The sequence below is a fragment of the Mirounga angustirostris genome, unplaced genomic scaffold (genome assembly GCF_029215605.1).
Source record: "Mirounga angustirostris isolate CCGP_5_RB_7025 unplaced genomic scaffold, mMirAng1.0.hap1 SCAF_13, whole genome shotgun sequence".
NCBI lineage: Eukaryota > Metazoa > Chordata > Mammalia > Carnivora > Phocidae > Mirounga > Mirounga angustirostris.
This window is the reverse complement of record NW_026991721.1, coordinates 15197429-15211698: the sequence shown is the minus strand read 5'-3', so window position 1 is coordinate 15211698 and position 14270 is coordinate 15197429. Positions and strand designations below refer to the sequence as shown.

The window sequence follows — 14270 nt, the reverse complement described above, 5'->3', positions numbered from 1 at the left end:
ATGTCTCCTTAGGCTCCTCTGGACTGTGACAGTTCTCACACTTGCCTTGTTTCTGATGATCTTGACAGTTTTGAGGAGTACTAATCCGATCCTTTGTAGAATGCCTCTCAATTGGGATTTATGTGACATTTTTCTTATGATTCGACTGGGGTTATATTTTGGGGAGGAAGACTACGGAAGTAAACTTCCATTTTCATCCCATCATACTAAGGGTACACACTATCCACACGACTCATCACTATTGACGTTCACCTTGATCAACCAGCTGGGGTTGTTTTTGTTGTGTTTTTCCACTGTCAAGTTTCTCCCCCCTTTTCCCCCTTTTCCATGCTGTACTCTTTGGAAGAAAGTCACTCTGTGAAGCCCACACTTCTGGAGTGAGGAGTTTGCTGCCCCGCCTTGAGGACAAAGTACCTACATGAATTATTTGAAATTCTTCTGCATGGCAGATGTCTCTTCTCCTCCACGTATATATTCAATCACTAATATCAGTATGGACTTGTGGATATTTATTTTATACTTTGGGTTATAATCCAATATTACTTTATTTTGTTCCTCAAATTGTTCCACTTTTAGCCATCGACAACTCTTTCATTTGGCTCCTGCGATTCTTCACTCTTCACAGACTGCTACCATTGTGGGTGTGGTCTTTGTTTCTTTGAGCGCTTTCTTACTTTCTGGCCTGACAAGATGCTCCTGGTTTATCTTGTGTATTTCCTGCCCCAGTCCTAGAATCAGGGGTCTACTAGTCTTTGACACTTGGATCATTTCCAGGATTTTTTTTAACACTTTCTAAACAAGACTGTAATGAACATCCTTGAAAATATATAAACGGGTATATTTATCTGATGGGATTTAATTTGAATGATTAAAAACAAAAAGGCAGATCCAGAACTTATATAAAGCCAGTGAAAGGATTTTGACCAAACCTCCCTCTGTGTGCCACTTTGGAAAATAGGCAGTTTCTATAAAGTTAAATGTACATTTCCTATATGACTAGCAATTCCTGTTGCAGATATTTACCCAAGAGATATAAAAACATGTCCACTAGAAACGTTAGTACCAGATATTCATAACAGCTTTATTTATAAAAGCCAAAAATTGGGACAGTCCCAGTGTCCATCAACAGGTGAATGTATAAAGAAGTTATAGTAAATCCAGACCATGAAATATCACTGAGTCATGGGAAAGAAATGAACTATCGATGTGCATAACAATATAGAAGCATCTCAAAAATATCCTAAGTAGAAGAAGACAGACACAAAAGAATACATCCAACCTGGTTCCATTTGTACGAAATTCTAGAACACGTAAAACTAACCAATGGGGATAGAAAACTAATAGTACCTGGGGTGGGTGAGATGGGTGGGGGGAATTTTTTAAGGGAATGGAAATGTTCTAGATCCTGAATGTAGTTGTGGTTACGCGGGTTTATACATTTGCCAGAACTCTGAACGGTGCACTTAAAATGGGCGTGTTCTACTGTATGTAAATTACACCTCAATAAAGTTGATTTAAACAAAACAACAAACTGAGTCCAGATCGCAGAAAAAAAAAAAAAACCCTGCTTTGAAGGGAGTAGGCAGGGAGGGAGGCAATCGTGCTGGGGTGGGTCTTCTCAGGGAAGGCAGTCGGGCCTCTGTTGCCTGTCTCACCCCCTTCACCATCTACAGACTCTAATTCTGGTTCTGCCATGTGCCTTCCCCACTCCTTGACTTCTGCTGAATGCCAGAGGGCATCTCGCAGGCTGAATGAGTCCAGCTGCAGGGCTTGGGCTTGGAGAGAAGGAAACTGCAGGCCCAAAGGATACCCCCACACCCAGCAAGCCCGGAGGCTGGAGATGCCCTGTGCCACGTCCACTTGCTGGGGTGCCGGCAAAGGGCTGTAAAGTGTTGAGGCCCTGGGCAGCTCTGCGGCAGAACAGTCCCTGACAGAATTTGGCAAAAGTGTGGGTGCCTCGCTGCTGGTGCAAATGGACAGAGGTTTACACAAGCCCACTTAGGGTGAGCTGCCGGCCAAGGAGTGAGCTTCAGGTCCTCGCACAAGCAGACACAACATGATACCTCAAAGAGGAGGCAGCACCGGGAGTTGGGGGGACAGCGGGTCCAGGTGACACGGCAGGAGGGGCTCTTGGATGCCATCGGAGAGACCAGGATGTGAGACACCGGTCTTAGGGACGTGACTGAGGGTCCCCCTCCACCTACGGGCAGTGGTGGTAAGCGATGACCATGACCGACTTATGGAGACGTCAAGGGGAACCTCAGCAGGGTGGAAGAGTGGGGCGTCTGTAACAGACCAGATCTGCCGCCAGTCAAGCAGAATTTTGAGATCTGAGGTATTTATGCAACCAAGCTCACTCATTCCTGCGTGAACCTTTGCGGAGGGCCTTCGATGAGTCAGATGCTGTATTAGTCACTGGGGATTAAGCAGGGGCAAAACAGAAAAATCCCTGCTATCATAGGACTCTCCTTCGCTGACAGCTCTGTGCTGTCATTTCACCCGGAGGTGGGTGCTTTGGAGGAAGACGGGGAAGGGTGAGGGGAAGGGGAGAGCCACGTCAGTGGGGCTGGTCAGGCCCCGTGGAGGAGGCGACACCTGAGCACCGCCAACTTTGTACCCACGGGCTGGAGAAGCCTGGAGCAGACTGGTTACTGGATAAGTTCCAAGCAGGGCAATTTCTGGGTCAAAGAGCATAATCATGTTAAGGCTTTTGATAATACTGCTAAGTTATCCAGAAAGTTTCCTGGGTTGCCTTCTCAAAGGAAGGGGAGAAATGCTATGTGTTTTAGGAGTACTTCGGAGAGTTTAAAGAGTGTGTGTGCCTATGTGGTGGGGCAATGCCTCCTTGCTCAAATGCCATCTCAGAAGGCACAGTTCAAGTCCATTTCTTCCCATTCACACCAGACCGAAGATTTTAGGAGCTAAACATCCTAGCAGCTGAAACACCAGTCGGAAAGATCCGCGTTTCTATCCCAGCTCTGCCACTCATCCGCTCTGGTGCAACTTTGAACAACTTTGCCTACAGCTATGTAAGCCTCGGTTTTCTCATCTGTAAAATGGGCTTTCTAAAATGTTCAGCTCAGAGGGTTGTGTGAGGGTTAAACAAGGTGATCCAAATGAGGCGCTCTGCAGAGCACCCAGCACAGAGTAAGTGGCCGTGATTTTCATTCTGCAAAGTCAGCTCCTGACCTGGGGGTCCGGAGCAGCCCCAAGCACAGGGCAGCGTGCTCCCTCCTGGACACAGACATGGTGTGGGCCTGCTCTGCACCTGCTTCCAGATATGAGGTCAATTGTTGAAGTTCAAATGTTGTCCACTAAGGTTTTCTATCTGGCTAAGATTTTTTTACCCAGGTATGAGCTAACCCAACTTTAAAAGACCCCCGAGGGGCGCCTGGGTGGCTCAGTCGTTAAGCGTCTGCCTTCGGCTCAGGTCATTATCCCAGGGTCCTGGGATCGAGCCCCATGTCGGGCTCCCTGCTCAGCAGAGAGCCTGCTTCCCCCTCTCCCTCTGCCTGCTGCTCTGTCTACTTGTGCTCTCTATCTCTCTGTCAAATAAATAAATAAAATCTTTTAAAAAAATAAAAATAAAAATAAAAAAATAAAAGACCCCCGAATGATGTGTATATCTGTGTCTTTGTGTGCATGTATGATTTTTTTTCTCCTAGAAAGGAACAAGGATTTTTCCACATGCCCCTAAGCAAAACCAGCTGAGCCGAGTTAACTCAAACTTCTCAAAAACAATTCACCTCTGCACTTAGACCAGAAATGGAATGTTTCAACCCTAAACTATCCTTGTGGGGGTGTGTGTCTGAAAACCCACAAATGACTTGGAACAGGGTCAGAGTGAAATCATCATGAGCCCGAGCACATTTCAGCCACCAGACATGGCAAGTTTTCATTGTTTACTTGCATCTGTTTGTGTTTTTTTTTAAACCCAGAATGCAGATACGGCCATTATTTCACTTGGAACTCAGACATGAAATGTTCTGCCTCTGTTCTCCTCACCTACTTTGTACTGTAACATCAACTCCCCACACCTGCTCGCGTCTCTAATTGTCCCATGGTCCCCGGACTCAGCAATCACACTTCAGCACTTCCTTAAACTTAATACTGAAAGATGTGCTGCTCCCTCATACTCCCCCCTACCCCTCCCCACCTCAGAGTGAGGTGTCCACGGCAGGAAACCCTAATCTGGAAAACCCTTCTGAGCCTGAGCTGTCGAGCACCAGCTCCCAAATGCTGATCTGTGAACCAAGTTTTCACGCATCCCTAGTGAGGTAAGATAAACAAGAACGATACAGAGAGGTTTTTGTAACACCAAATGTATTCCACGTTTAACTCGTAAATCATGTCCTTGTTACTTTTTGTTTTCAAATATTCTTTTATGAAATTTAGTGAAAATAGATGGAGGTTAGTTGTGTTTTTTTTTATACTGTCCTACTTGGCAAAATAAAAAGTTGGCAAACTTAGGCTCATCTCATACATTTTGAGATCTTCCTAGTCTACAGGCTGCACAAGTCTGGGAATCACCTGGAAAAGGAGCCAGCCTAGCGCAGGAACTGAAGGAGATGTGCGTGAACTGGATACCTGCTCCGTGCTAGGCTCATGCAAGCCATTTCCTCCCACCCTTGTGACCACACTGTGATGCGGGTGACAGTATTTTCATGTGATGATTCAGGAAAGTGAGGCTTCTTGCAGGTTAAGTGACTTGCCCAAGGCCACTCAGCTAGGAGGTGAGGGGGAAGCCAGGATTTGAACCCAGGCTGCATCCAGCGTGGCCTCCTCTACCTCGCAACGTCTGTTCCCACCTTTCCTCGCACAATGGTAGATTCAGAAAAGCATCTAAAATCGACGTGGTGAAGAGTCTTATTCAGAAGACTCTGCAAATAAATACATTCATACATCAAAAACAAACCCTTCCATCCACTAAGAGAGAGAGAGAGAGATGGACTACGGTATTTCATGGTCGATGCACTTTTAATAAACACAGGGCTGAAATTAAGAAAGTGTTAAGTGCTGACCAGTCAGGGACAAGCTGATTCATAACGCGAAGGGGCAGGGGCGGGTTCTGAGCACATTAACTGCCCTCTTCAGACGCTCAGTCCTCAGAACAGGAACCGGACGCAGCAGCGGCTGCCTCATTACCGGACAAATGTAAAGAAAGTGACAGTCTAGGGAAAAACAAGAGTGATTAAGGGGTGGAAGAAGCCATGAGTAAAGATGAAGAAATAATTATACAGCTTAGCTAACTCATAAATCAAGGACGATCATTCCATCTACAAGCACCAGCTAGGTGAAAAGAACCAAAGCGAAAGATGGGCTGTTTAGTGTACGTTTAAAAAAGGAAACAATGGCCGGAATTCAGAGAGTGTTAAAAGCCCCAAGTCAGGGACAAGAGGAGTCACTGTGAAAAATCACCTCCCCAGGGGAACCGGCCAGAACCCCAGGGAGTTAGAGACACAAGCAGATTGGACAGAGGAACGTCAGAAGAGGCACGGTGGGGAGCAGCCCCCTCTGGGCCCTGCAGGACAATGATCTCCCACCTGTCTGTTCCCCTACTTCTTTCACACCTTCTCTCCCTCCTCCTCCACCTCAGGAAGATAGGATGACAATTCCAGGAGGAAAACAGAGTCAACAAATATTGCGAGGTGTCATAACATTAGCCTGGCTGGGTTTGATTTGGGGCCGTGACAGAAGAACACTAATTATCTCTGAGAAAGCAGTCCCATTCCAGAATGATCCTAGGGATGGACGGAGCAGGCCCTCGCAGCCTTTCCACTGGAGCCCTGCCGGGGATCAGGTGACCCAGGCTTATTTATCCAAAACCAGCTGTCACAGGATTAACTGCTAGCTCGAGAGGGGTTCCCCATCACTTCAGGCAGAGGAAGATGAGATTTGGGCAGAGTGTTGGCCTCCATCAGCCTCTGGAATCTTCTGCCTGTGGATGTTTTTTTTAGAAACCCCTAAAAATGCCTTAGAAATGCCTGGGCCCTGGTACCCAGAAGAGTATAGAAGACCAAGGTTTTTGTCTGCTTCCCACTGGGATCAAACCGTTTGGGCCAACCTGTGAAGAAGAGATCCTTGTCCTGAAAAGCCTCACTGAGGAAAGCAGGACAGGTGGCACAGGAGGTCAAAGGTTGAAATGTGGATTCAGGGGAGAGTCTGGAGCTTGGAGATGTGAAGGGAGCAGGTGAAGGGTAGCTCCTTCTTGTGAATGCACAGAACCCAGGGCAGGAGGGGAGATGGACCAAAAGCAACAGAGGTGGAAAAACCTAGAAACCTGGTCAAGCTTGTATTACAAGGACCTCATTTCAAGTTTCTTGCATTGTCCTGCATATCACTGGTATTCCACAAAGGTTTATCATCACAGTGCAACTAAATAAACATAAAACCAATGGGAAGACAGAAGGGCTCAAAGAATCATAGGAACTAACTAAGGCACAAGGCATATGTGATAAGCATACTGAGGGCAGGGAAACTGACTACAGATCCTAGAGAATGTTCTCCCCATGCAGCTCTAAGCATTTAAAGGATAAACGATGCCAGCTAAAAAGTCAGGCATTTTAAAATAGTGACATCCCTCATAAGGAGCAGTTCCGCCTTTTTTTCAATTTCTCTCCTTGGTCTCTTTGTGATTTTTTTTTCTCCCTCATAAAATGGGCAGTCCAAGTTTTAAATCTGACCTGCTTCTCAGAATGGCCTGTTGGCTTTAAATGAGCTAAAGAGAAGTAACAGAATACCCTAGTTTGGAACATCATGTCCAGCCATTGATTACGTGGCCAGCCGGCCCGACGGGCGAGTGGTTGCACCCTGGGCTCTTCATCTCAGGGACCACCTTTGCGTGTCTGCATTCATTCGCCAAACCAGCAGTCACCAAGTACAAATGGTAGGCAAGGCACAGAGCTGGCCTCTGCGGGAGAAACAAAAACACACAGGGTGCAAGAAATGGAGGTCCTTGAGGACAGGAGGGGTGTAGTGTTTGTTTGGGGTTTTTTTTCTATCCCTCGGTAACTACCCCTAGGAGGAGGGACACTGCAAGCCACCATGAGTCATTTACTAGTTAGTATAAATGAAGGCTCAGAAATGAAGTTAGTGTAAGGGTTGAGGGACAGAGAGAGAGAGAGAGAGCAAGAAGACACGGGTCTGTAGGAGGAAGCACCATCCAGGGTACAGAGGGGAGGGCCATCCTGGGAAGACCAGAGGAACCGAAGACAAGCCATATAACTTCGTTAACTAATGAAACACGTACACACATGCACACACACACACAGAGGATAAAACTGACAAGGCCCCTCAGTGGAACCGGGGATAAAAGATATAAGCCCAAACTCACAGGGTTACTGTGTGCATTCAAGAGCACAGGAGGCAGACAATTGTGAACAAGGATCTGTAAAACCATGTGACAGTTGTTACAATAAAGTTAAAGAAAGGGATAATGGATGCAATTTTTAAATGAACCGTGGATTAGATAATGGATCTGTACCCAAGTTAAAAATCCTGACTTTGACAATTGTACTGCAGCCCTGTAAGAGAGTGTCCTGATCTTGGAAAATATACACTGGAGTATTTCCGGGTTAAAACAATTGCTTTAAAGGCACATATACAACATCTGAAGAGCACATAGGATGGACGACTGACCCTAAGGGGGTGAGGAAGAGAAGGCGGGGAGCAGAAAGAGGCTTCACCAAGGATTTGACAACTGAGTATGGTGTGAAAAACAAAGGGGTTCACAGGAAGAGGGGTTGGAGAGCGGGCATGCTGGGCAAAGGTCACAGCACGAGCAAAGGTCTGGCTCAGAAGCGTGGAGCGTGGCCCACTTGGAAACCGTAAAGAGTGAGGCCTACTTAGAGTTTCCAACATGTGAGGAGGAACGTGGATGAACAGACAGATGGGACAAGACTCTGAAGGGACTTGGTGCTAGTGCAGGGCAGGCTCTGAAATTGGAAAGTCAAAAGAAATTCCTTGTAGGCACAATTCGCATCTGCAAATCAACCACTCTCTGTCCTGTGAGACAGAGAATATGCATGTAATGTGTGCAAAAAAAGGCTCAAGACCATTTTGAAGAAACAGTTTTTAAAATCAGGTCAACTGAGCCAAGAAGAGCTCAGAATTGGGTTGGGTGACTCTTTCACAAAAGTTTATGAGCAATGATTCTGTAGGCATTGTGCCAGACCCTAGGGAGAGAGAGACGAAATGATGTGGTTCCCAGCCTCAAGGTAGATCACAGGCTGATAATCAAGAAGAGCTTCTTAGACAAAGTGAGTTTTGAGTGGGAGAAAGGGGATGTGGATTAACAACCAGCCAGGCCTTCTTCCAGGCTACCGTTGACCTCTACCGTTGACCTCTACCGTTGACCTCTACCATTGACCTCTACCATTGGCCTCTACCATTGGCCTCTACTGTTGACCTCTACCATTGGCCTCTACTGTGGTTGGTACTCAAGCATCAGTGCATGGATGCTAGGGATGGAAAGCCCATTTGGTGGCCTCCTAAACTGGATATAATTGACCTCTACCTAGCCACAGTGACAAATCTGTTGGAGGAATGTAAAAAAAAAAAAAAAAAAAAAATTAACTGGCCAAGAAAATTAGAGACTAATTTCATTCATGCACATAGATGCAAAAGTCCTAGAAACTGAGTTCAGCCACGTATAAAAAATACATGTCATGATCAAGCTAGGTTGATCCTAAGAATGCAAGAGTGATTTAACATTGGAAAAGCTATTAATGTAAATCATCACATTAATGGATAAAGAAGAAAAACTGTATGATTATCTAAACAATTGTAGAAAAAAACATTTGCTAAAATTCAGCACCAATTCATAATGAAACTTCCTACCTGATAGAATTTTTTTTTTAACCAAATAATTACAGCAAACGTCATTCTTCAAACATCATTCTTCAAGGTGAAATGTTAGAAGCATCCCTTTAAAAATCAGGAACAAGACAAAAATGTCTGCAATTCTTCTTTCCAGCATTGTACTTGAGGTCCTATCCAGTACAATAAGAAAAGAAAAAATAATTAAATTTATAAGTTTTGGAAAAGAAAAAAACAAGACTGACATTATTATAGATAATATAGTTGTTTACTAGAAAACACAAGAGGCTTTATAGATAAGTTACTGGAGTTAATTTTTTAAAGCTTAACAAGGTGGGTGGATCGATTGCATTTCTAAACTCTAGCAATAAACAGTTAGAAAGCATAATTTCAAAAGATGCTAATTACAATAGCAACCAAAATTAAGGTACTTAGGAATAAACATGATGTAAGGTGTGGAAGACCTTTATAAAAAAAATTAACTTTATTGAAAGGCATTAGATAAGACTGAAGTAAATGGAGAAATGAACCATATTCATGAATAAAAAGTCATAACATGAAAATGATATCAATTCTCTTTCAGATGATCTACTGAGTCAACTCAAGTCCTTATCTCAAGAGAGTTTTTCAAGTAACTTGACAAGCTAATTCTAAAACTTATATGGATGTGTAGAGTCCTAACAGTAGTCAAGATATTCTTGAATAAAGAATAAGGTGTAGGGACATTTTCTACGATATATAAAAATATAAAGCCACAGTAAGGAATATAGTGTGGTATAGATACAGGGACAGACAAATTCTCCAAAGGAATTGAACAAAATACTCCAACGTAGACCTCCTCGAAACCTTGGAAAACCTTATGGAAACTTGATTTATGACAGACATGGCACAGCAGACCACCAGAGAGAGGATAAATTATCCATTAAATGGTGTCCACAATTTATTGTTCATGTGGGGAGGGGGGAAGAAGATGGATGCCTATCTCACACCATATCCAAAAATTAATTCTGTGTAAATTAAAAGCAAAACATACAAGGCAACGCTTTTAAATTTTTAGAAGAAAATATAGAATTTCTTTATGAAATCAAGAAAGAGAAGGACTTCTTATACAAAGTAAAAAATGTACTAACCATAAAACAAAAGACTGACATATTAGACTATATTAAAAATAAGAACTTCTTTCATCAAAATATATCTTAAATGGGGCACCTGGGTGGCTCAGTCGGTTAAGTGTCCGACTCTTGATTTCAGCTCAGGTCATGATCTCAGGGTCATGAGACTGAGCCCTGGGTTGGGCTCCGCGTTGGGCATGGAGCCTGCCTAAGATTCTCTCTCTCCCTCTCCCTCTGCCCCTCCCCCTAAAAAGAAGATATATATAGATATCTTAAATAAAGTGAGAAGGCAAGCCACAAAATGGGAGAGGATGTCTGTAATGCATTAACTGACCAATGAATATATAAGAAACTTTTCCTATAGCTATCTGCAAGCTCATTTCCTTGTCTCTTTCAGAACCTTTACTCAAATGTCATGTTTTTAATAAAATCTTCCCTGACCACTATTTAAAAAACTGCAAGTTCACCACCACTCCTGGCCCTGCCTATTGTCCTTTCCTGCCTTATTTTTAGCCGTAACACTTATCATTACCGTACATACTATATATGTGACTAAATAATTTGATTGCCTGTCTCCCCTTCTCCCCAGCAGACTGAAAACTCTGAAATGAGACCAGGAATTTTGGTCTATTTTGTTCACTGCTGTGTTCCCAGCATATAGAAGAGAGCACATAGCAGGTGCTTAATAAATGTGTTGACTAAACAAATACTTACAAACCAATAATAAAAATACCAACAACCCAATAGAAAAATCAGCAACAGGCTTAAACAAGGCATCTCAGAAAGAAAAGAAAAAAAAATACAACTTGTCAATAAACATGTAAAAAGATGCTTGAATTTATGAATAATCAGGGAAATGCAAATTAACACCAAAATGAGATACTATTTTGCACTCACCAGATTGGCAAGCATTAAGAATCCTGACAATACTAAGTATCGACAAGGATGAGGGGCACAGGAAACTCTTAATATACCTACTGGTGGGTGTGAATTATTTCCCTCTTTGGAAAACAATTTGGGATTATCTTGTAAAGGTGAACATGTGCCTAGCTTACCTGTCAGTTTCTCTGTTCCTAGGTGCAGGCCACAGACTGGTGCCAGGAAGTAAATGATCTGTGATAAGCCCTCATGAGACGAGTACAAAAATGGAAACTCAGCATTTAGAAAACGCAATAGCAACTTGATGTTGCTAACTTATATTTATGTTTCAGACATTTTTTTATCATGGTAAAATAGACATAACATGAAAGTTGACCATTTAGGAGCACCTGGGTGGTTCAATCAGTTAAGCAACTGACTCTTGATTTCAGCTCAGGTCACGATCTTGGGGTCCTGGGATCAAGCCCTGCATCGGGCTCCGTGCTCAGTAGGGAGTCTGCTTGAGACTCTCCCTCTCCCTCTAACCCACCCCCTGCTTGCACTTTCTCTCTCTCTCTAAAATAAACAAATACATCTTTTTCAAAAAGTGGCCATTTAAACCACTTTTAAGTGTATAGTTCACTGGCATTAAGTACATTTACACTGTTGTGCAACCATCACCATCATCCATCTCCAGAACATTTGCAATCTTCCCCAACTGAAATCCCATACCCATTAAACAACAATTCTTCATTCTCCCTGCCCTCTCAGCTCCTAGCAACCATTCTACTTTCTGTGTCTATGAATTTGACTCCTTGAGGTACCTCACGGGAGTGGAATCATAGAGTATTTGTGCTTTTGTGACTGGATTATTTCACATAGCATAATGTCCTCAAGCTTCGTCCTTGTGGTAGCACATGTCAGGATTTCCTTCCTCTTTAAGGCTGAATAATAATCCATTGAATATATACACATTTCATTTACCCATTCATCCATCAGTGAACACCTGGGTTGTTTCCACTTTTTCATCTATTGTGAATAACTGCCACGCCATATTTATTGAAATATATGTCTGCTGCATATAATAACATTTCATTTTCCAAGTAATCGTGTTTATGGTATTTTACATAAGTATCAGTCTGGAACAGATTGGAAAAAAGTTACAGTTTACCCACAGATAGTTCAAGAAGCACCACCCTGGAGTAAAGGCTTCCAAACTTTTCTAAAAACCATAGTAAGAAAACTCTTCACATCACAGCCTGAGACACACAAACCTAACTGAAAAGGAAGTTTCACAAGCAATACTTCACATGAAATGTACTCACGTAGTTACAGCTCTCTTTCATTAAAAAAAAAAAAAAATCCTGGTTGAATCTATTAAATTGATTTCATAGCCCACTAAAGATCATGAATCTCAGTTAGAAAACCAGCACTCTTGAGAAATCCTTCTACATGTGTGTCAGGAGCCATGTGAAAGTATATTCCCAGTAGCGTTCTTCAGAGAAGCCAAAAAAAAAAAAAGAACACCATCCAAACATCCATCAATAGGAAGCTAAACAAATAAATTATGATATATTCACCTAATAGAATATTACAGGGGCCCAATCAATGTTTATTGAATGAATTAATAAATAGCTGTGAAAACGAGCTACTTGGATGAATCTTAGAAATACAATGTGGAAGGGCGCCTGGGTGGCTCAGTCGTTAAGCGTCTGCCTTCCGCTCAGGTCACGATCCCCGGGTCCTGGGATCAAGCCCCGCGTCAGGCTCCCTGCTCCGCGGGAAGCCTGCTTCTTCCTCTCCCACTCCCCCTGCTTGTGTTCCCTCTCTCGCTGTGTCTCTCTCTCTCAAATAAATAAATAAAATCTTTAAAAAAAAAAAAAAGAAAAGAAATACAATGTGGAGGGGACAAAGCAAATCACAGTCAACTCTATGCTGAATGAAACCATTTTTTAATAAAGATTTTACTTATTTATTTGAGAGAGAGAGAGACAGAGATAGTGACAGAGAGCACGAGTGGGGAGGAAGGGAGAAGCAGACAACCCCGCTGAGCAGGGAGCCCAACGTGGGACTCGATCCCAGGACCCTGGGATCATGACCTGAGCCCAAGGCAGACGCTTAACCGACTGAGCCACCCAGGAGCCCTGAATGAAACCATTTTTTAAAAGTTAAATAATTAGGGCACCTGGATGGCTCAGTCGGTTAAGCGTCTGCCTTGGGCTCAGGTCATGATCCCAGGGTCCTGGGATAGAGTCTGGTGTTGGTCTCCCTGCTCACCGGGCAGCCTGCTTCTCCCTCTGCCCCTCCTCCCTGCTCGTGTGCTCTCTCTCAAATAAATAAAATCCTAAAAAAATAATAATGAATAATAAAAGCTAAATAAATCAAGCAATACTAAACATTACATTGTTAAGGGGTGCACACATGTGATGAAACTATCCTAGGAAGCAAGGGAATGATAAACACAAAATTCAGGACAGTGGTACCTCTGAGGGTAGGGGCAGAGGGCGGGACTGAGGAGGAGCTCACAGGTAGCTAACAGAATTGGAAATGTTATTGCACTGGGCAGTTTACAAATGTTCCTTTTATTATTACACTTTCTATCTAGATATATACCGTATGTATTCTTTTAGCTATCAAACATCTTTTATAGAAATGAAACTGATGGAACTGGAGGACAGAGAATTCTACCCACATTAAGCAAGTCACCTCTTTCATTGATACAGCAAAATATCAATACAATGGGCCCCCTGAGCTTCTTCCAAGACTGTGGGAAAAGAGCTGATAAGCATCTGAGGTTCAGGTTGGAAAGAATGGTATCCAGACAAGGCACTGGCGCACATCCTGTCCCCTTACAGAGTAACCACTCCAAGTCTCCTTCTACTCATCCAGCAAACCTCCACCCCCACCGCTTCCAACAGCCACGGAATGTTCTGCATCCCTCACTGTTGGTTGCTCTTAGAGTTCTGGTTTGGGGAGCTCAGGGGGGCAATAGAAGATTTCCAGCCCCTCAGAGGTCAGGATCCATGCCTTTATTCATGCCCGTATTTCTAACTTTCACCCCAGTGCATGTGCGGAGTAGGGTATTGGGTAGTCCTTTCCTGTATAAATGTATGAAACACTTGGTGAGAGAATAAATAACCATTGCAATTAAACTATACCATTTTTTCTGTCATTGCCAATGTAGGAGATCACAGCAGGCTGTCCTGACTCATTAGCTACCTGGGACATAGTTATGGGCATGGCTTCCCAAAACGTATTTATGAATTGAAGATCTGATAGAGAATGGACGATGAGCTCACAGGATAAAAATGGGGAAGTGGTCGGCTTTAAAACAAAAATGAGAAATCCTAAGGATTTTAAGAGTCTCGTGGCGCATATCAGTAAATTGGTGATTATCTCTTTTATCCCCACTTTAATTTTTACCATGGTTAATCCCGAAGTGTCATGACCATGTAATAACATAACATGGGATGTGAAGGCACT

General features: G+C 43.3%; 1 protein-coding gene across 1 annotated transcript in view; it reads right to left on the bottom strand.

Annotated features, from left to right (window-relative positions):
- Window positions 1-14270, bottom strand: part of PHF21A (PHD finger protein 21A) — a 285197-nt gene that overhangs the window by 215670 nt on the left and 55257 nt on the right. Inside the window, exon 2 of the mRNA XM_064576561.1 lies at window positions 8839-8990. The gene's annotated coding sequence lies outside the window, so the exon portion shown is untranslated. The remainder of the gene's footprint in view (window positions 1-8838; window positions 8991-14270) is intronic.